Source organism: Callorhinchus milii, unplaced genomic scaffold (genome assembly GCF_018977255.1).
Source record: "Callorhinchus milii isolate IMCB2004 unplaced genomic scaffold, IMCB_Cmil_1.0 Scaffold1, whole genome shotgun sequence".
Lineage (NCBI taxonomy): Eukaryota > Metazoa > Chordata > Chondrichthyes > Chimaeriformes > Callorhinchidae > Callorhinchus > Callorhinchus milii.
Genome location: NW_024704742.1, coordinates 79,114,325 through 79,136,500, shown reverse-complemented (window position 1 = coordinate 79,136,500; position 22,176 = coordinate 79,114,325). Strand labels below are relative to the sequence as shown.

The 22,176-nt window shown below is 40.8% G+C and overlaps 1 non-coding gene across 1 annotated transcript; it reads right to left on the bottom strand.

Moving 5' to 3' along the window:
- Positions 1–21,541: 21,541 nt before the first annotated feature.
- trnaa-ugc lies at positions 21,542–21,613 on the bottom strand. Its single transcript has one exon. It is a non-coding gene; the product is annotated as a tRNA-Ala (tRNA).
- Between the last annotated feature and the right edge of the window lie 563 nt (positions 21,614–22,176).

The window sequence follows — 22,176 nt, the reverse complement described above, 5'->3', positions numbered from 1 at the left end:
AAGCCAGTGAAGCAATGAACAGCAGGGAATGTCACTTTTTCTGTGTCCAAAAGAGAAATTGTTCAGTATTTTCCTGCCTTTAGCCACAGAGAGGTATACCACTCTCTCTCTACAGCCCATTTATTTTTCGCTCTCTATTGCGGAAGATTGAAAGGCCAAGATGAGATGCAATCCGTAGGCCTCAAGTCTTGCAAATGGAAGAGCAAATTGTTTTCCTACCCCCCCCCACCCACTCACACTCACACACACACACACAGCTCTGCACAACAACAGAACACCACCTTCTGTCTTACTCATCAATTAACAGGAAAGAAACATCTTGTCGCCATGGTGATAGCTGTGATCAAAGATTGCAGCCTTCCCTTCTGGTAAGTAGAGGGAAGTTGTATTATAGCCTCAGTGGTGGTGCCCATTATTTTTAGTTATCTGCACTTAGGAAGGATTGTACCTAGTTACAGCCTATCTGTAAGAACAGCTATTAGACTGAGTTAAGTGTTAACCCTCCTTCTGCCAGATAGCCATTACCCTGTTTGAGATCTGAAAGTCTCTCAGAATGCACAGTAGGGATTTTCAATTGACAACGTAATGAACAATACACCTTCATGTTTTTGACGCATTTCTTGCGAACTGTGTTATTCCCTTTCCAATCTACGTTCTATCTAAAGCAATGTAAATGCACAGTTTGCTGCAACCTTTGTCCACAGGTTCAATGGAGAACCTGTGGACAAAGTGAAAGCTAGGAGGGTGTTTGGCTACTTGTTGAGAAGCTTGTAACTGCAGCTGAAATTGAAGCCTCTTTGGCCTCCTTATTTCACAATTTTATTGGCATATTTTCATTCTATTTGTCAAACTCTGAACCTGATTGCCTCCTTATGGCTCTCATTCTCTTTCTCCCATCTGTATTAGAAAGTTTTGGAATAGGACAATTCCACTTTTAAGTATCTTCAACAACAAAATATACAGTCAATACATGTTTCAGTAAATCCTGCGAAGCACTTTGAGACTCCATTCCAATGTGAAAGGCACTATATCAAGTGCAAGGATGATTATTATTTATTATTAAATAAACAAAAATCAATTTCCCAAATCCAGGGATGTTTAATCCACTTTATAATAATCCTTGCATTTGATAAAGCATCAGATCAGGTTGCCAAGATGTCTCAAATCGCTTCACAAGATTTGACTGAAATGTAATGACTGGGTATCAGTTGGCGAACATGGCAGCCTGGACAACAATATCCCACAAACAGGCTTGAACTCACAATCTTCTAACTCAGAGGCAGAAATGCTGCCTGAGCAAGGCTCACACACCTTTCATCGGGTTCTTGAGGAGTTAAGTAGTATCTATCAACCACCTGTATTTTGCAGTTGTTGACCACTGTCTTTCACAGATTACTGTGGAGTCCTGTAGCTCAGTGGTTGGAACACTCGCTTTGCAAGCGAGAGACCTGAGTTCAATTCCAGGCAGGGTGAAACCTTGGGCAAGTTTCCTTACTCCACACGCCTGATAATAATCCCTCCAAAATAAAAAAAATAATAAATTGGTCATTTTCAATCCACGACTGTTTGTGGGACACTGCTGTGTGCAATTGGCTGCCGCATTTGCCCACAAATATACAGTCAATTCACTTTACAGTATATTCTGTGAAGCGCTTTGGGACGTCTAGAAGACGTGAAAAGCGCTATATCAAATACAAGGATTTTTTTTAATGCAATATCAACATCCTGATACATTTTACCATGGATCGATAAGGCAGCGAGTAATCGTACAATCTATGAAGAGTCAATGCATCTTGAAACAACATAACTTTTATTGGATAAACTATATAAATGACATTTCCATTCTGTTTTAGTTCAGCCGCTTTCATTTTAGAATAAATAAATGATGATCCGACACTGGAGAACTTGTTTGCCTGTAATTGTTGAATTAGGTCAAATGCTGACTCTTTCTAACAAAGGTGCCTCTTGTTCTTGTTGCATTAGCTCATAGTTGCTGTTTTACGCTTGTGTCAATTCCTCAAGATCATGTAATGTTTTGAACATCTGATTGCACTTCCAAAAGCTTTGTTAACCTATGGGAATATTATTCATGAGCTACTTGACCCAACTTCACTGGGTTCATGCAACAAGGGAAAGGTATCTGTGAGGTAGGCATAATGTTCTTGACTTTAGGGCCCTTCGACACTTTATCTTTCTCATGTGGAAAAGAGAATCTTCTATCTGATTTAACTATACAGAGTTTAACATTTTTTTCAATGGGATTCCCTAATACTTAATCCTCCAACACAATCTACTTCCAGTTTGGTATTCCTGAGGGTCACCAGAAATTCTAATGGGATTCCTTAATATGCAATTGCATTAAGATATATCACAATTTAGACTACTATATCTTACTGTGGAACATCTGGGACATTTGGGTTTTGGTCATCTATCTCCAGTGTTATTGATCATTTTAGTGTGCATTATAAAGCAAGATTAAACAAATATAATTTCTCAATACTTTAATGTTTATTTCAGATTGACATCACTAACATTAATAAGAATGACTAGACAGGATGGATTCTCAGTCCTCAGTGTCCCTCAGGGCACCTAGTGGAGTCCTGTAGCTCAGTGGTTAGAGCACTCAACTCACAAGCAAAAGACCTGGGTTCAATTCCCGGCAAGGAAAATGTTGGGCAAGTTTCCTTATTCCACATGCCTCTATTTACCCAGCAGTATGTAGGAACCCGATTGTTAGTCGATTGGCGGATCACTTTTCCAGGTGTAATAATTCCTTCAAAAAAATGATAAAATAAATTGGTCACTTCAATCTACGACCGTTTGTGGGACACTGCTGTATACAATTGGCTGTCGGGTTTTGCCCACAAAATATACAGTCAATTCACTTTACAGTATATTCTGTGAAGCGCTTTGCAATGTCTCAAAGATGTGATAAGGCACTATACCAAATACAAGGATTATTATTATTATTATCTAAGCCATAATAAGGCAAGCAGGGATCAGATGAATACAACACTAGTATCATAGGCCATAGCCCCTTTTTGAAGACTGCAAGGAGCAGACAGCCACGTGTGTACAACATCTTACTTATACTAAAACCCACTGCAATGCCTTTGTAATCTTGGCAAGCTCTAACAGCTTTATCAAAGTGGTTTCACACAACAGACAGCGTTTTATCGGTGAGATAGACCGTGCTTTACATACAAATAAAATGAAGAGGGCCGAGATGGGGACAGACCTGTTGGGACAAACACTGCAGAACAGAGACTCATTGAATGAATGAGGACTCTAAATTTCTGCAGGGATTGAACACTAGAAGAGAGGTATAAGAGTACTCAAAGTTTCCTCAGGATATCCCAAGGCACTGGACAATCAGGGATCCACACCCGAGCTGGTGGTTTGGATCAAGAGGGGCGGAGGGCAGGGAGGGTAGGGGTAGAAGGGTGACCAAAAGCACAGTTGAAGAGAAGTGTCTTGAAACAGGTCTTGAAGGAGGCAAGTGAGGGAGTGAGGTGGAGGGACTGTGGGATGGAGTTCCAGAGGGTGGGGACAGAGAGGCTAAAGGCCATTGAAGGGGCGGGCAAGGCAGGGGACATGAAACAGGCCCTAGCCAGCTGAGTGGAGGGAGCAGACAGGTTGGTAAGGGGTTAGGAAGTCACAGAGGTAGGGAGGAGCGAGGCCGTGGAGGGCTTCGAAGGTGAGGAACAGGATCGTGAACTGTATCCACTGTGTAATGGGAAGCCAGTGGAGTCAGGCGAGGATGGAGGTGATAGGAACACGGAGCCTGGTGTGGGAGAAGACACGGGCTGCAGTGTTCTGAATGATCTGCAGCCTGTGGAGGGAGGAATTGGGGAGGCTGACAAGCAAGGAGGTTGCATAATCGAGTGTGGATATGATGAACACATGCATGAGGGTTTCGGCGGCCTGCGGTTAGAGCCAGGTGATTTTGGGGAGGTGGGGGAAAGCGGATCATGGCACAGATGTGGGAGATGAAGGACAGTTGAGAGTCAAACGGGATGCTGAGGTTCCCTACTCCGTGAGGTGTAGAATGCATCCATGGAGGGAGATACTGTCAAACCCGAGGTAATGGAGGTGCTGATGCGAGCCAAGTACGAGGAGCTCGGTCTTGTTGACATTTAACTGGCACAGATGTGTGGGATGAAGGACAGTTGAGGGTCAAACGGGATGCCTGTTTAATAACTGTCAGTTTACTGGACAGCAATGTTCTTTCTTTATTTTGGATTTTTGCAGGACAAAGCCAGTTTGGTTCCTGATTGTGTGACAGGACTACACAAATGTAACTTGTTGTTGATCGATCGCTAAGTGCAAACTGGCTGCCTGTTCGCTTACAACAATAAAAAACAATGAGACGACCCTAGAGTTGAAAGGAGTTGTATTAAATGCAATAATTTTTATCATTTTGGTTTTGTTTACATTTGCTTTATTAGGTTTTTATCATAAAAAGGTTACCAAGGACATTGTTGATAATCTGACTTGGTGGAATGGCTATCTGATTTGAACAACATTTGATAAAAGTTTTTGAGCTCCTGGCTATTTTAAGCTTTAGTGATCAGATCTGTCTGATTACTGTAATGGAATTAGCCAAAGCAATTTTAATTATTTTGTGAAATTAATGATTTGTTGTTGTTTTTACTGTCTTCACTCAACTGGCTTAATTGAGCTCAAAAACAGTTGGCAAAAGATGAACTCTTCACCGTTAGTTTACAGTGAAATAATCCCTGGTGTTTCTCCCCCGTTTGTACTGTTTGAATGTTAAATATGTTTGCCTCTCAGAGAAGTATTCATTCCATCCCACAGTGCAGCTTGTGAAATGTCTCCCATGACATTGAAATCAGGATACGTATGAAGCTCAGGCTAAAGATAGAAAATCCTCCATCAAATATTAATTTGCTCTCCACCACTTACACTTCAAAAGCATGCAGCTTTTGTTTCGGGCCTGCTGGAAGCAGGACGTTGCCAGTGTAGTTATGACTCCAATATTCACTGACATAAAATTTGGAGCAAATGGATCAAAAGCACACGTCCACAAAAAAAACGGATTAAATCTGAATAAGGACCTCAAAGCAAGGAACACATTTATCTGGTCTTAACTGGTCTTTTTCCTCAGGATTTGCTACTGTAAAGGTTCCCTTTAACACGTTTACTAAAGCTTGTGATGCTTTGAAAGCAAGGATTTTGCAACAGTTGAAATGTTTTGAGGGATCCACCAAAGAGAATATTCCAATTACCAACAACAAAAACTATAAATAGGACTTAGACTAGTTTGATTCTATCTGCACTTAAAAGGCAGCAGAGATTACATTAGTGGACCCGGCAAACACTTTAACCATATCTCTTGTCTTTCCTGCTCGTTTATTAATATTTTAAGCCATTTTCTCAATATAATACAATATGAGGTTACTCAGAATATTAGCATCCTCACTTTTGGTTCCACCAAAACATTCATACTGAATTGAAGGCTAAGAAGCAGCAAAATGGTAAGTGTTTTTCACTTAAAAATATGCGTCTTGTCTTTTCCATTAGAAGAAACTTAAATTATTTGGTGATGATGTTCATAAATAATCATAATCCTTGCTTTTGATATAGCACCTTTCATGTCGGGAGGATGTCTTAAGACCTTCATAAGATTTTACTGTAAAGTGCAGTGACTGTACTTTGTAGATGAACATGGCAGCCGATGTGGACACAGCAATGTCCCACTTATGACCATAAAATAACTGACCAATTTTATTTGGGGGATTGTTGGCCGCCAAATACTGGCAGAAACTCTCGCTTCTCTTTTTAAATCGTGCCATCCACTTGAACAGTCAGAAGGGACCTTGATTTGATATTTCATACAAAGGATAATACTGGAGTTTCAGGTGGGGGGAGAGAGCCCACAACTGTTCAAAAAAGCAGAATCTGAATGAATTACTATTCAATACAGATTTCTCCTACAATACACGATTATAATTCGCCCACCAAAACACACAGTCACTTTATAGTATATCCTGGGAAGTTTTGTGAGACTTCCTGACCTGAATTTATTTATTTACAAATTTACAGTATATTCTGTGAAGCGCTGATAATGACGTGATAAGGAGCTATACCAGATGCAAGAAATATTATTATGAGTGGCAATATACAAAATGTAAGGATTGTTATTATAATTTCCAAATCCATTTTTCTTTCTGCCTTGCATACTTGTATCCCAGTTTACACAATTTTCTCAGTGATGGTTACTATGAATTTATAAGCATGTAACATTTTTCTTTCCCAAAGAGTAATTTATTTATCCATAGAACATCTATTCCCCAAGTGTTTTTTAGTAAATCTTGCAGCAAAAAGCTCCTCGAAAGACATGTAAAAATATTTACCATAACTGTAGGCTCAGAAGGCAAGTTGAGCCAATATCGAGAGCATGAAAATGATTGCTCTCATCCATAAACTACCACCTACTGTGTCAGAGATTCATAGAGTTATAATAAAAACATGCATTTGCCATAAAATTGTTTGCTTTTGCTACATCCAGCATCCAGCTTCCCCCGTTGGCAAAATATTGCAAAGCATTATTTTGTGTAAAGATTATTTTGACTTGCACAGATTGTCTTTCTACACCAAATTGTTGTGAATGTAAATCTTGCCATATGGGTAACGTTAATTCCATAAGGAATTTGTAACTGATTAAATAATCCATTCTTGTAATAATCTGGGTGTCAGTTGCTAGCACTCTCACCTCTGAGTCGGAAGTTTACGGGCTCATGACCCACGTCGAACCTTTGAACTCATAGTTTAATCCGACACTGCAAAACTGGGGGTGTGCTTCATTGTTGGAAGTGCCATCATTTGGATCAGATGGTAACCTAGGTCCCATTTATCTGTTCAGGTGGACGTCAAGTATTCCATTTTGAAAAGAAAAAGGGAGTTTCTCTTTGTGTCCTGACCAACAAGTCCCCAACATAATAAACGGTCATACATTTCATGACTGATTGTGGGAAATTGCATTGAGCCTACAAAATTCACAGTCACTACACTTTACAGTGGATCTGTTGGCGCACTTTCCTGACATGAAAAATGCTATGTCAAATGTAAGGATTATTTTATTGCCTTACTGGTTGTCCAGCAGAACGACACAAGATAATTTGAAATAAAACAAACTAGAAAAGTTTTTTCTTCACATACGATTCTAGCAGAGCTGAATATGTCCACATATTCCTGGGGATTGCTTTGTGCGTACGTACATCAAAATGTTTTGGACCATCCTTAACTCGTAGAAATTTTATAAAATGTTCTTTCTTTCCAGACCTAACTACTTCACTGTTGGCAACCCTATATTTCGCATTGTAGCTAGTTGGGAATAGATTACTATCCATATGTCAAATTGAACTACAACAACAAAATTACATTTATAGAGCGCCTTTCACATCAGGAGGACATCCCAAAGCACTGAACAATCAGGTGAGAGGGCCCGAGAATTGGGGAAGGGTGGTGTAGGGGTGAGGGAAGACAGAGAGGTGGGAGGGAGACCAAAGGCACAGTCAAAGAGAAGGGTCTTGAGACCGGCCTTGAAGGAGGCAAGGGAGGAAGTGAGGCGAAGGGACTGTGGGATGGGGTTCCACAGTGTGGGGGCAGAGAGGCTGAAAGCCCGGTCACCAATGGTAGGGCGTGTCGGGCGGGAGACATGGAGCAGGCCGGAGCCCGATGAACGGAGAGAGCGGGCAGGTTGGTAGGGAGTCAGCAGGTCAGAGAGGTAGGAGGGGCAAGGGCATGGTTGTGGGATGGGGAGCCAGTGGAGTCGGGCGAGGCTGAGAGTGATGGGGTCACAGAGCCTGGTTGCTTGCTCTTTGCTGCAATTTTTACAGGAATTTTGAGGCATCTTAAGCTACTGTTTCAAGAATATCTCTTGAATTTTGTGCTCAGTACACTTAATGCATTCGTTGGAACGCTTTGCTTTTCTACAATGTGTAATGTCTATGTAAATACTTTTAGTACATGGCAATTCTAATTGATAATACAATAATCTGTGCATTTGATATAGCACCTATAAAGTCAAAAAGTCTCAAAGCGCTTCACAACATTTCTGTAAAGTGTAGAGACTGTGTATTTGTCGGTGAACGCAGAGGTCCATTTGGATTCAGAAATGTCCCACAAACATCCATGATGTAAATGATCAATTTATCTAGAGGATTATCAGCCTGGACATTGGGAGATACTCCTTTCTACTTTTGAATATTGCAGTCGGATCTTTAACTTCTGCTTGAACAGGTAGACAGGATCTCAGTTTAACATATCTTCTGATGACGAAATCAATATGAAAAGGGTCTAGAATCTGTACTTGATGCAGACAAAGCTAAGTGAAGAACTGAACCATGTAGACACAGGCAGACACCAGGAGCATTCTCTGGTCTATGCTGAGTTAGTTGATCTCAGGTGCAATTACAGGAGAGATATAGAAGGTATCCCTTTGGCGACATAGAGGAAAAATAGCCAAGGTTTTTATTTTTGATCATGCCATGATTCTCCCCCCCAACCCCTCCACATTGAAGAGAATGCGTAAAGAAAGGATTGGATTGAGGTGCCTATAGTTTGATAGCCATATTTAATGACTGGACTCAATCCCAATGAATCATCAGGAGGCAGGGGAAAACAAGCATTTGTTATTATTTCCTATGATTTTGACACATGGATTACTTTAGCCTAATTGCGCTCACTCAAATTACTTTGGAAAATGTAATATATTTCACATATTTTTTCCGTGACTTTTGCACCTTAAAAAACTGAAGGCACCTCTACACACAGAAGTAGAGAATAACCCTCTACCCATTTCTGATGATAAGTTCTGTGGAGAGTTTACTATATCTTCCGATAATGAAATTAATATTAAAAAGGGTCCAGAGCCAGTACTTGAATGGCTTCATTGATCAGTTAATACTAATATTCTGGGAATTTTGTTAGATTCTTTATGAATTGTGTTTTTTTCATGACTTTTGGTATTTGTTTTGTTTCTGATACTCTTGTGGAGTGGAACAGCTTATGTGCATCTTTTTTGCATCTAGATCTGAATCTCCATCATAGTGCACTGCTAGTACATGTTTGGGTTTGTAATGAGTCTTTGCTGTCTCCCTACGTATGATTCATCTCATTATTTGAGCTTTGGATTCATACTATAATAATCTAAATGTTTATGAATTGGAAATCTAAGCATACTTTATGTTAGTGCAAACTGGTATAACTAACAAAGGCTGCAGTATAAGGACTCCACATTCAAAATATAGCTTATTCGTGTATATTTATGTTGCCTTGAATATATTTCTTTATAATTGCAGTGCTTCGAATGGATTACAACACAAGGTGAACTTTTTGACTTTTCACAACAGATCTGTTATGAAACACCAATTATTTTCAATTCAAATATGACATTTTGGTTGAGGTACATTTGAGCACTCTGTCTTGCTACACACAATGCAGTGTTACCGTCACTGTGAAGCAGACAATGGGATCTAATTTGCAGTAGTTGTTACCGGGATTATGAATAAGAAATCTGAGTTGCACAAATGGGAACTCTTTGAGGTAACTCCCATAGTGGAAGTCAGTGAGAATTCTATCACAATTCCTTATTCTGTTAAGAAATGCCAAATTAGACTCACTCATAGCCTCTCTCTTAGTTAGACAGAGCTAGAATTAAATGAGTGGAATTTGTAACATATCCTAAGATTTGAGGTGATAATTAATTCATTTAAAATGTGAGAAACTTTTATTTCCAGCCATTCTTTATGAGACTGGGCTTGGACCTGAACCCACAATTCTCTCCCCCACCTCCCAATTTCTGCACAATAAATAGGATTCTATTCGCAATTAGAATGATCTACCAGGAAAGTCTTGGAAACCAGGAACTCAGTGTGAGTTTAGTTTTGAAGTGAATGGAGTTGCTGGCCAGCAATCCCCCAAATAAAATTGGTTAATCACTTCTTGGCTGTGTGGGGGGCATTGTTGTGCGCAATTTGGGTACAGTGTTCGCCAACAAAACTGTCACTTGACTTTACAGTAATTCCTATGAAGCACTTTGAAATGTCTTCCTGATGTGAAAGGCGCTATACCAAATATAAGGATTATTATTATTAATAAATCCTAGAGACAACATTTGAGTGCTGCTTCACATAATATCTAATCAGTTGAGCAGTAAGCCTTACTCAAACTCTCGCCTCTGGGATAGGAATACATGGGTGTGGAGCAAGCCAAACCCGGGTTTGGGGGGGATTGGGGGGTGGGGGAAGAGTTAGCATACAACCATCTGAGTTCTTTACCCAATGATGGCCATAAAGCATTAGAGAAAAATGTCTCAAAACCTTGCCTTGGGCAAAGAGTGATTCTGTGCAAGTGATACAGTGTTGACAAAGTTCCAGTATTAATTATGTATTTTTAATGAGAGAGATGAAATGTTTCCTGCTCAAAAATTCCATCTGATCTATCGTATATGCTTACTGATTGCCGGTTGACTGATCAGAGTTAACTTGCTCTTATCAAGTTTTATCAGGTTAGAAATTGATATGAGCAAACTGACCTTTGTTCAAAGCCTTTATTTTAATCAAACTGACTTACATCAATTGAGTGCAGACAAATCAGACTTTAAATAGTTAATCCTCCACCTCCAGAAATATTACAATGACATTTGAAACCATACTATACATAAAAACATTAATTCCCAAACCACTGGCAGAGTTTTCTGTCTGGTTTACCCCCTCCCTTTCCAAGACCCCTCTCTTTCTTTGACCCCCTTCTCTCTCTCTCTCTCTCTCTCTCTCTATATATATATATATATATATATATAGCCTTCTCTTTTGCCTCTTTATCTCAGGCCTCCCTCTCGCCTCTCTCTCTCTCTCTCTCTCTCTCTCTCTCTCCTCACTCTGGCCTCTATCTTTCTCTCTCTCTCCCCTCCCTCTGTCCTCCATCTCTCTCTCTCTTCCCCATCACTCTGGCCTCTCTCTCCCCTCCTCTGCCTCCACTCTCTGTCTCCTCTGTCTTCCCCTTCTCTCTTTCTCCTCTCTGTACGTGCGTGCTCTGGGACTCTATCCGCATGAAGGGTGCTATATAAATGCAAGGTGGTGTTGTTGTGTTGCTGTCTCTTCCCCCTCTCTCTTCCCCCATCTCTCTCCCCTCCTCCCTCTGATCCCTATCTAGTTGTGGAACTACAGGCCTCAATTCCTTTGTTGTATATAAAAAGGTCCTGTGCCCTTCCGTGGAGCTCGAGTTCTACTGATTGCTCAAATTGGGAAGAAACGGATTGAGTAACCTCTATCTACAGACTTGCTTAGTCGCCCCAGGGATGAATCTGATAGTTGGTGTGGAACGAGAGAAATTAGACTTAAACCAGTGAAATGATGGACTCTAAGAGTGTCGGAGTCACTGTGTCAGCTTCTGGTGTCACTGGCAAAACACAGCATTGCTGCAGCGCTAAGCCCCCGGCTTGGATCTTGGCAGAATTGGTGCAAGTACACAACTCTCGGATTCAGTGGTTACATACAACCAATTTCATGCCAAATTTATGCAGTTACTAACATCAGTTTGTGTGAAATCTGTAGCCTAATAATAGAATTGGTTCTCTGCTCGCACGGTGGAATTGCTTGCTGTTACATTGTCTACACATTGTGATAGATATTACTGATGCACTTTTCTTGCTCTCTCTTCAATCTTTTTATTTCACAGTGCAGGTAGTTCTAATGCTTTATCAACACTTCACTTCCCTCCTCCTTTAGTTTTAATCATCTTCTTTTCACCTGCTGCAACATATGTTTCTCCTGATAGCTGTGACTCTATTTTCTACATCTTCCTTGGTCCTGCAGCTTACTCTGATAATAATAATAATAATAATAATAATCCTTGCATTTGATATAGCGCTTTTCATGTCTTCTAGACGTCTCAAAGCACTTCACAGAATATGCTGTAAAGTGAATTGACTGTATATTTGTGGACGAAACGCGCAGCCAATTGCGCACAGCAGCGTCCCACAAACAGTCGTGGATTGAAAGTGAGCACGATTTTTTTTTGTTTTTTGAGGGATTATTATCAGTCATGTGGAGTAAGGAAACTTGCCCAAGGTTTTGTTCTGCCTGGAATTGAACTCAGGTGTCTCGCTTGCAAGGCGAGTGCTCTAACCACTGAGCTACAGGACTCCACATGTCTCATGTCAGAGTTTTTAATCAGCTCCCATCCATTTAACACACTCCACACCCCACCACTCCATGTCTTGACGAGGATTGGAAATTAAAGTAAATCTTCATAGCAAAGCGAAACATTGATGATAATGTGCCGACAGATAGTTCTTGGGTTAAATCTGTCAAGAAATGTCACAATTATATCCTGTCTTTTGCCTTTGTTCAAAGTGTCATCTCCTTTAATGAAACACGGTCACTTCCAATTGAAGGAAGAATGGTCCTCACCTCCCATGTCCTGAGAACACCCTCTCAGTAACTAGTCGGCACATAATATGTGTGAGCAAAAAGTCCTCCTTACATTTTGGTTAAAGTATTCCATTTAATTAAAGTCCTGTTTATACTCGACTCCACTGCCCACCCCGCACAGACCTGCTGCATGTCCCCTACCCCTCCACGCCACCATCGGTGTCCATACCTACTGCCACACCAACCATCAAGAACTCAATGTTTCAATCTCTCCTATTATGAAGACAAGTTATCAAAATCGTGGCACTTACCTGCAAGCAAAATCTTACTTCCCCTTGTCGGAGCCAATTCAATTAATTCTGCCTCATCGTATTTCTGTAGACTTTATACATTTAGAATATGATGCCTATCTGCATTTGAAATGGCTCCTTTCATTTCAATAGGATGTCCAGATGAGCAATATAATAATAATAATAATCCTTGTACTGATATAGCGCCTTATCACGTCATTGAGATGGCTCAAAGCACTTCACAGAATATACTGCAATGCCGTGCAAACAGCCATGGAGCGAATGACCAATTATTATATGGGGGATTGTTGGCCAGGACTTGGAACAGATCATTTCTCAGATACACAATAATACAATAAACATTATAAAAGTCACAAAAGTGTAGTCAATTATGTTGCTAAAATGGTCCAAACTTAATGAGAATGGTTCACAATCATGCCCTATTGACAATAATATTTCTCAAATGTGCTTCATAAAGTAGAGTGACTGATGGGAAAGTGGAACATTTGTCTGACTTTTTATGATTTTCTGCCATGCACAAAAAAAAATAATGGAAAACTATTCACTTGTTCTTTCCTAAAGAGCACATCTTCTGAAATTTTCATGCCCAAATTGAGGGCAAATTCTCATTGCCCTTGTCAGTGGATGCATTTGTATGAAAGGCTGAACTGAATATGAGATTTGACTGTACCTCTGTTTAAAGTTCATCGGACACATACTGAGTCATTCTAATACAGAAGCATTACACCTCACAGTCATGACTTGATACAGATGTCAATCGGAGGTTTGTGCCAAACTCACTTTTATCTGATAACTCTAAAGCACCGTCATTGATCCCCCTGCATAACTTTGAAGCAGGGACCACATGACGTTTGCATTTATTCAGTACAGCACAGGCTCCAGAGTGCAGAATTTTGAAGTTGCCTCTCACATGCACAACTCATGCCGCACTTCAAAGCACAGCGTAATTCAAAAAGGATTGAATGCGAATATTAAATGGCTTACTCCTTCTAATCTGGTCTCCTGCATGGAGCTCTTGGTGTGCTTTCCATTAGAAGATGTAGTTTTTCTTTCATCAGAAGTGTGTAAAAAAATGATGGGAGAACTCAAGAGTAATTGTGTGTCAGTCACACCATGAAGTTACGGATAATCCTTTTGCGTTTCCAGAATTAATGGACATGTAAGATGGGTCTACTTCTGAAAGAGTAGAATACTTTCAGCATTGTTGCAATACTGTTAAAGGAGATTTGTGTGTCTTGAAGAGATGAAGAATAATAAACAGCAGGTTAATAAGAATCATAACATCCTAACTCTATTGTTTGTGATGAGAGGTACCATTTTGTTCTTTGTCTAATACTAGAAGTATCATAATGTATGATCAAAAGAGATACTGGGATGGAGTTTCAGAGGGTGGGGTCAGGAAGCCTGAAGGCCTGACTGCCAAAGGTGGGGCAGGCAGGTTGGGGGACATGGAGCAAGCCAGTGCCCACCGAGCAGAGAGAGCAGAGGTAGAGTAGAGAGGAGCAAGACCAAGAAGGGTTTCAAAACTGAGAATGGGCATCTTGAACATGATCCTCTGAGTGATGTGTAGCTGGGCAAGGATAGGGATGATCGGATCTCGGAGCTTATTGGGGGTGAGGACAGCAGGCCCAAAGTTCTGAATAATCTGCAGCTTGTGAAGGGAAGCATTTGGAAGTCCGGTGAGCAGGGAATTAGCATAATCAAGCCTGGATATAATCAAGGCATGGATGAGGGTCTCCGCAGTTTAAAGCGAGAGGTAGTAGCAGCAAGCAATATTGCTGAGGTGGAAAAGGCAGAACAGGTCATGGCACAGATGTGGAGTTTAAAGATGGTTGATAGTCGAACAAGATACAAAGGAGAGTGCATCCATGAATAGTAATGCTGTCAGCATTTGTGGTGAGGAGGCACTGACGGGAACCAAGCAGGAAGACTTCAGGCTTGTCGATATTGAACTGGAAAAAACTGGCTCTCATCCAGGACTTGATGTCTGACAGACAGTCTGTCAGGACAGCAGTGGTCCTGAAGTTGAGGGTGGAGGTATACAGATAGAGTTGGATCTCATCCAGCTGAACTCAGTATGTCTGAGTTAACAAGGATATCACAGGGTTTCTAATTTTTGTCTCTGTCCAAAGATCCCTACCAGAAAATATCTGTGTGTTGCACGTGGATTGGGGTTAGGATCAGGCTGTGGTTGAATAACCTGCATACAAATAAAGGCCACAAGGTGGTTGGTGAGCAAGGATTTCATGAGAAGAGAAAAATGAATCTTGACAACTCTAGGAGAGAAGGAGCAGAGACAATAGAGATCAAAGGCTTTTTCGTCCATCAAATCCGCTTCTTCCTTGCAAAACCTATAAACTTCACCTACAACAATGCATCACTTTCATCAACACTATTTTGGAGTGTCATCCTAGGCTATAAATGAAAAGTCCTGATATGGGGCTTGAACCCACAACCTTATGATTCATGCTATCAACTGAGCCAAGCTGACACACAATAGGGAATTACAGAGGGGCAAGTAAAGACATTGGTCAATGTAGGACATAATGGGTCCATGGGAAGATCTTGGAAGAATACAATTGGTCAAGGTGAATTGTTTAATTATTTTTTCTTCAGGATTTCACATATGCTAGTCTGTTTGAAAGTATGTAGACTTATTTTTATCTCATTGCAAAAGTTGATGCTCAACAACAACTTGCATTTATATAACCAGGGCTAGTGTTTTGGAGCATTGACGTGAATTAGCTTCAGGAAAATGACCAAAGCATTCTTTCATCTCAATCACCCAACCAACCTGGGCCTTGGTTTGATTCTTTCAAAATTTTCAAATTCTCAAATATGTTTTTGTTCAAATCTTTCAAATTCTCAAATATCAGCAGGCAAAAGTTGATAAAATTGTTAACTCTCAGCTGGGGTTGCTTGTGTCAAGGCTCATTTGGCAGAATTTTCATATTTGGGTCAGGAGGCAGTGAGTTCAAACCAGAGGCAAATCAGGCCTGCCAACCCCCGATGCTGGTCCAGAGGCTGCAACTGTCTTAAAGCCTCCGACCCCACCAAATATTTTCGCCCACCTCCTATGGTTCAAATCCCACAGCAACGCAAAGCTCATGATTGAGACTGAAACTCCAGCGAAGTATTGAAGCAGTCTTACATTGTTGGAGGTATTTAATACCATTGGATTATTGGAGGTACTTTTAACATTATTAATTGGAATCAACTGCATTAACCCTACAAGCCAACTCAACCTGCAGACCCTCCACATGATAATAAGTATATATAATAGTCATCCTTGCATTTGATATAGTACCTTATCACATCGATGAGATGTCTTAAAGCGCTTCACAGAATGTATTGTAAAATGAATTTACTGTGTATTTTGTGGATGAACCTCGTACAAAAAAGCTAAACAGACTTGTGTTCAAGGTCCTGCTCAATGACATTTTTCCATTCAAACTCCTATTGCTTGACAGCTGTAGGTTTTGATATCCCTTAAAAGTTATTTGGATGTTTCAAGCAGCATTTCCATTTGTGCTTCCCAATCTAGACAGGATTTATTATATTAGCTATCTTGTTCCGGTAAATTACATTCACTGGGCATAAGACCGTGCTTCCTGTGCCAATTTTTTTTCTTTAAAGCTTCTTCTCCTCAGAAAGATTGTGTCCTTGGTACTCTTGTTTTGTTATGAAGGACAAGGGGATCATTTCCAGCTCACTGCTAAGGCTTGTGAATTTGTTTGCTTCTGCACAGAAGGTCAGTGACTATTCACAGTGCATGATTGCAGGCTTTTTTTAGTTGTGTTCCAACATTGAAATACTGTCGCGCAGATCCCCCTCCACCCCCTCCCTGAGCCAAGCAGATATGGGATACACAGAGACTCTCACTGTATCACAGGTTTAATCACCCCAGTCCTTGCCAGACTGCATTGGTTGCCTATCCCAGAGAGGATGATTTCTAGATCCTCACTCTTGTATTTCAAGTCCCCGCAATCCTTTGCAACCCCTACCTCTCTGACCTCCTCTCTCCCCAAAACAGTACCCATTGCCTTTGTTCCTCCGGGTCTGGCTTCCTACTCGTCCCCCGAGTCCTCCGCTCCACCCTCGGTGGCAGTGCCTTCAGCCACTATGCCCCGAGGCTCTGGAACTGCCTTCCTCACTCCGTTCATCTCGCTCCCTCCCTTCCCAGTTTCAGGTCTCTGCTGAAGACCTTTCTTTTTGACCGCGCCTTTGGTCACCTTCCCCCCACCTCCCCCTGGCTCGGTCCCGTGATCCGTTACTGTAAAGTGCTCTGAGACGCCGTCCGGCATGGAGGGCGCTATTTAAATCCAAGTTGTTGTTGTTGAATCATCTGTGTGATGGGAAGCCAGTTGAGTTGGGCGAGGATGGGGGTGATAGGGTAATGGAGCCTAGTGCGGGAGAGGACATGGGCTGCAGAGTTCTGGATGATCTGCAGCCTGAGGAAGGAGGAGTTGGGGAAGCTGACAAGCAGTGAGTTTGCATAGTCGAGCCTCGATGTAATGAAGGTGTTTATGAGAGCTTCGACGGCCTGCATTCACTGTTGCAGGTTACTGCTTTTACTTTAACTGGAAATGCCTTTGATCCGAGATCAGGCTTTTTAAAACGTATTTGCAAAATTCCTACATCCCCAAAAGGAAGTATAATTTCCGAAGAATTATCACATCAAATCTGTTCCAAAACATCAAAGATTCACCCCAAAGCTTCATCTGCCCATGTAACATAATCTGCTTGTCATCTTTTGTAACTGGAATTTCTTGCCTCAATGAGTTCATTAGATTTGCAAAAACATTGGCCAACTTGTGGTTCTGAGACTGCATATTGGACCATCCATGAATGACATCTTCAGATTTCCTTCTCCCCATACTCTTCAAGAGTAACAGCTGTTAGTCTAGCTCAATTCACAATAGTTTCACCTCTGAATCAAAAGGTAATGGGTTCAAGTCCACAGTTGCGACTTTGAGCTCCCAGTTGCTTATGTTCTTATTTAGGAAATAACATTATGGGATATAGTACACAGGTAGTTTGGTACATATGTATGCAACTGCCAGAAAGGTGGAAGGTGAACTAGATGGACCTTGGTCTTTTTCCTCTAGCATTTCTTATGTTGCTGGAAAAGAACTACATTATCAGAGATACTATCTTTCAGACGAGACTTCAACCTTTGGTCCTTTTTGCCTGCTCAGATGGATGTTAAAGATCCCATGACACAAATCAAAAGGCGTCATGACGAATAATCCTTTAGACAAATTTGGCCATTCACTTAATGGTGATTTAGAGGATTTACTTGCAGTGATTTGGCTGCCATGTTTGCCTATACAGTCACTTGACAATTAAATGATGTGAAGCGTTTTGAGAAGTTTTGACGATGTGAATCAAATGCAAGGGTTGTTATTATTAACTTCAAAACATTAACATTAACACTTAATTTAATAAACTGCTGCACATTTGAAAGGATCAAGTTTATTTGATGATTTCTGGAAATCAGAAAAATGAAAATAAAAAACGGTGACCTTCAATGAAATAAATGACTTTCTTCTTATGAGGTCGGATTTCCCAGGCTAAATCTCTTAATGGACTAAAATTCTGGCAGTTTGCAGTCGATACCCATCAGTTAAAGGTAGAACTAGTTAAAAGCTGCCTGTACAGTGCCACATGACATCCGGATTTTAATTAAGCTTCCATCATCTGACTCTATGAAGGTGAGATTATGTTGCACACTATTCCTGGTTCTTACGGAAAACATATTTCAACGCTCTGTGAATAAGTTAGTTATTATTACAACCATCCTTTGCAAGACTATGCTTTTATAAAGCCTAATCATGTATTGCAAGTTTCAGAAAAATATTGCACTGTTAACAGAAATATTTAATTAACCATGAAAGCATAAATTCTGTTTATCCTAACTGAAATGTTAGAGCTGCTCAGCCATTATTTTAATAATCTCTTTGTTCTGAGTTCTGAGTGGTACACTACACACATGTGCCAAAGCTGTGGACCACAACTGGTAGGATGTTGGGGGCATTAAATATACATCAGTGATAGGAAAAATTTTAGAATCATTGATTAAGGATGTGGTAGTGCGGTATTTTGGAGAGCACAATATAATTAGGCCAAGTCAACATGGCTTTACAAAAGTGAAGTCATGTTTGACAAATCTCATAGAGTTTTTTGAGGATATTTCCAGTAAACTAGATAAGGGTGAATCAGTGGATGTGGTCTATTTGGACTTCCAGAAGGCATTCGATAAGCTGACACATAAAAGGTTAGTCCAAAATATAAGGACCCATGGAATTGGGGGGAGCATATTAACGTGGATTGGAGAATGGTTAACGGGTAGGAAACAAAGAGTAGGGATAAATGGGTCCTTTTTCAGATTGCCGGGATGTGACTAGTGGAGTGCCAAAAGGATCGGTCCTTGGGCCTCAGCTATTTACCATCTACATCAACGATCTAGATGAGGATATCGAAGTTAATATATCTCAATTCGCGAATGACACAAAACTAGGAGGAAGTGTCAACACAGAGGACGACATTAAAAAATACAGCGAGACATAGATAGGTTAGGTGATTGGGCAGGTAGGTGGCAGATGAAATATAATGTAGGGAAGCGCAAAGTCATCCCCCTAGGTAGCAAAAACAGTAGAGCGGGTTATTTTTTAGAAGGGGAGAGATTGGAATGTGTTAGCGTCCAGAGGGACTTGGGTGTCCTTGTACACCAATCACAGAAAGTTAGTCTGTAGGTGCAGCAGCAATTAGGAAGGCGAACAGTATGTTAGCATTCATTATGAAAGGATTAGAGTATAAGAGTAGCGAAGTCTTGCTGCAACTGTATAGGGCCCTGGTGAGACCATACCTGGAATACTGTGTCCAGTTTTCGTCTCCTCGTTTAAGGAAGGATGTACTTGCCTTGGAGGTGGTGCAGCGTAGATTTACTAGGTTAGTGCCAGGGATGAAGGGGATGCGTTATGAGGATAGGCTGACCAATTTGGGCCTATATTCTCTAGAATATAGAAGAATTAGAGGGGATCTTATAGAAACCTATAAGATCATCAAAGGGCATGATAGAGTAGATAGTGGGAGAAACTAAAACCGGGGGTCACAACCTTAAAATCAGAGGCCAGCCCTTTCGCACTGAGTTGAGGAAGAACTTCTTCAGTCAAAGGGTGGTGAATGTATGGAACGTACTACCTCAAAGGGCTGTTGACGCTCAGTCCTTGAACATATTCAAGACTGAGATAGATAGATTTCTTATTACAAAAGGGATTAAGGGATATGAGGATAAGGCAGGGTCAGGTTATTAGCTGGAGTTAGATTAGAAGATCAGCCATGATTGAATGGCGGGGCCGGCTCGAAGGGCCGAATGGCCTATTCCTGCTCCTACATGTTATGTTATGTTATGTTATGTTATGTTATGAAACCAGGAACAGAAAGCTGTGTGAGAGAGAGAAAAAAATGCATATTCTGGGAATCCAGAGAAAGAATACATTCAGAACAGAAAACGGTGTAATTTATACATTTCAAGTCATTATGACTAGTATGAAACAGTAAGGATACCAGATAGATCTTTGGGACAATAATAATAATTATTAATAATAATAACCATGCCAGTGTTATTTAGGTGGAACTGCTTCACGCAGAGGGTAGAGAGAATGTGTAGCTTGCTGTTGGAAACAAATCAGATAGTATAGATGCATTTAAGAGGAAGCAAGTTGTATACATGAGGGAGAACAACGGTAGGGGTGAGTGGAGCGAAGCCTCGTGAAGAGTATAAACACTGGCACAGACTGGTTGAGCTGAATGACTCATTTTCATGCTGTGCAAACATGCTGTACCTTCAGTCTCTGCCCTCAGCCTTTGGACCTTCATCCCACAGCCCATAGTTGCTTTGTTCTGTCCATTGTCTCCTTCAAGGTCCGTCTCAAGACCCTCTTTGCCCATACCTTTGGTCACCTTCTTATCCTCCATGCCCTTCACCCCTCCTGATCCTAACCCCCAGCTCGGATTCAAATCCCTAACTGTCCAGCACCTCAGGATGCCCTCCTGACATGAAAGGCATCTTACAAATGTAATTTGTTGTTGTTGTTCTTGCAATCAATATGAATCGATTTGTATCTATGGTGGGAGGATGTCCCAAAGTACTTCATAGTGAAATAATATAAAGTGAGGTAACTATGTTTATGTGGGAAACGTGTAGACAAAATAACAAGCCATGATCCACAGAATATTTTTAGCTTCTCATTTCCCCTCTTAACCTTTCATTTACCTTTGTCCTATTGCTAGAATACAAATGAGCTATTATTGCAAGTAGTTCTATCAAAGTCTCTCATGTAGAACTTTACCAGTAGCCTTTCCATGGATAGGCCTAATCCACTAAAAACAATCCTAGATTGGTGAGACATGGTCTTTTACTACTAATCATTCTCAGCTTACATTGGCCAATCTTTTCAGTGGCTGTGTTGTTTTGCTGAGCTTTTACTCAAACTGAAATTGTCCACAAGAAATTGGACAAACATTGTCAAATAAGATAATAATAATAATCCTTGCATTTGATATAGCGCCTTATCAGGTCTTCGAAGCATCTCAAAGTGCTTCACAGAATATACTGTAAAGTGAATTGACTGTATATTTTGTGGGCAAAACACGGGAGCCAATTGCACACAGCATTGTTCCACAAACAGCCGTGGATTGAAGTGACTAATTATTTTTTTTAAGGAATCATTACCCCCGGTAAAGTGATCCACCAATCGACTAACTTATTAATCAACTTATTGCTAGATAAACAGGCATATGGAGTAAGGAAACTTGCCGAACATTTCACCCTGCTGGGAATCGAACCCAGGTCTCTCGCTTGCAAGGCAAGTGCTCTAACCACTGAGCTACAGGACTCCACAGTATAGTATTGGGGTAAAAAGTGCAATCTTCAAGGTGTTAATTTGTTGCTGGTGAGTGGAATATTGGCTTTACTCAGAGCTGTTTTTCTGTGTTAAGCCGGCAGCCCAATACTTGTTGCAACTTTCACCCTATTATCTGCTGTGCTAACGTAGCAAAGGAAGCTGGTTTTTCAAAGTTGCATTTTCCTGAAGCAATGAATTCTTCAAGAGTCTTTGACCTACTTCAATCCTGACAGGTTGAACAGAGTGTTGAAAGAAATATCAACATATACATTTAGTGCTGAGGAGCAAGTGACAACAGAAGAAGAAAAAAGAATTGGATTGACATTTTTCACTGCCTATTTTACACACATGATATAATCCATGGAAATGTGGATAAAAGGGAAACATTTCCAGCACTTGCAGCACTGTGGGAGTGACTTTGACAAGATGATAATACACTGAAGGGCTGTAGAGATTCAAGGAAAAGGCAGCTTTTATCCTTTCAGATTACCCACCAGTGGAAAGACAGCAGTTAACCGATTCCACTGGTCAATACTGCTGTTAGCAAAGTAAATT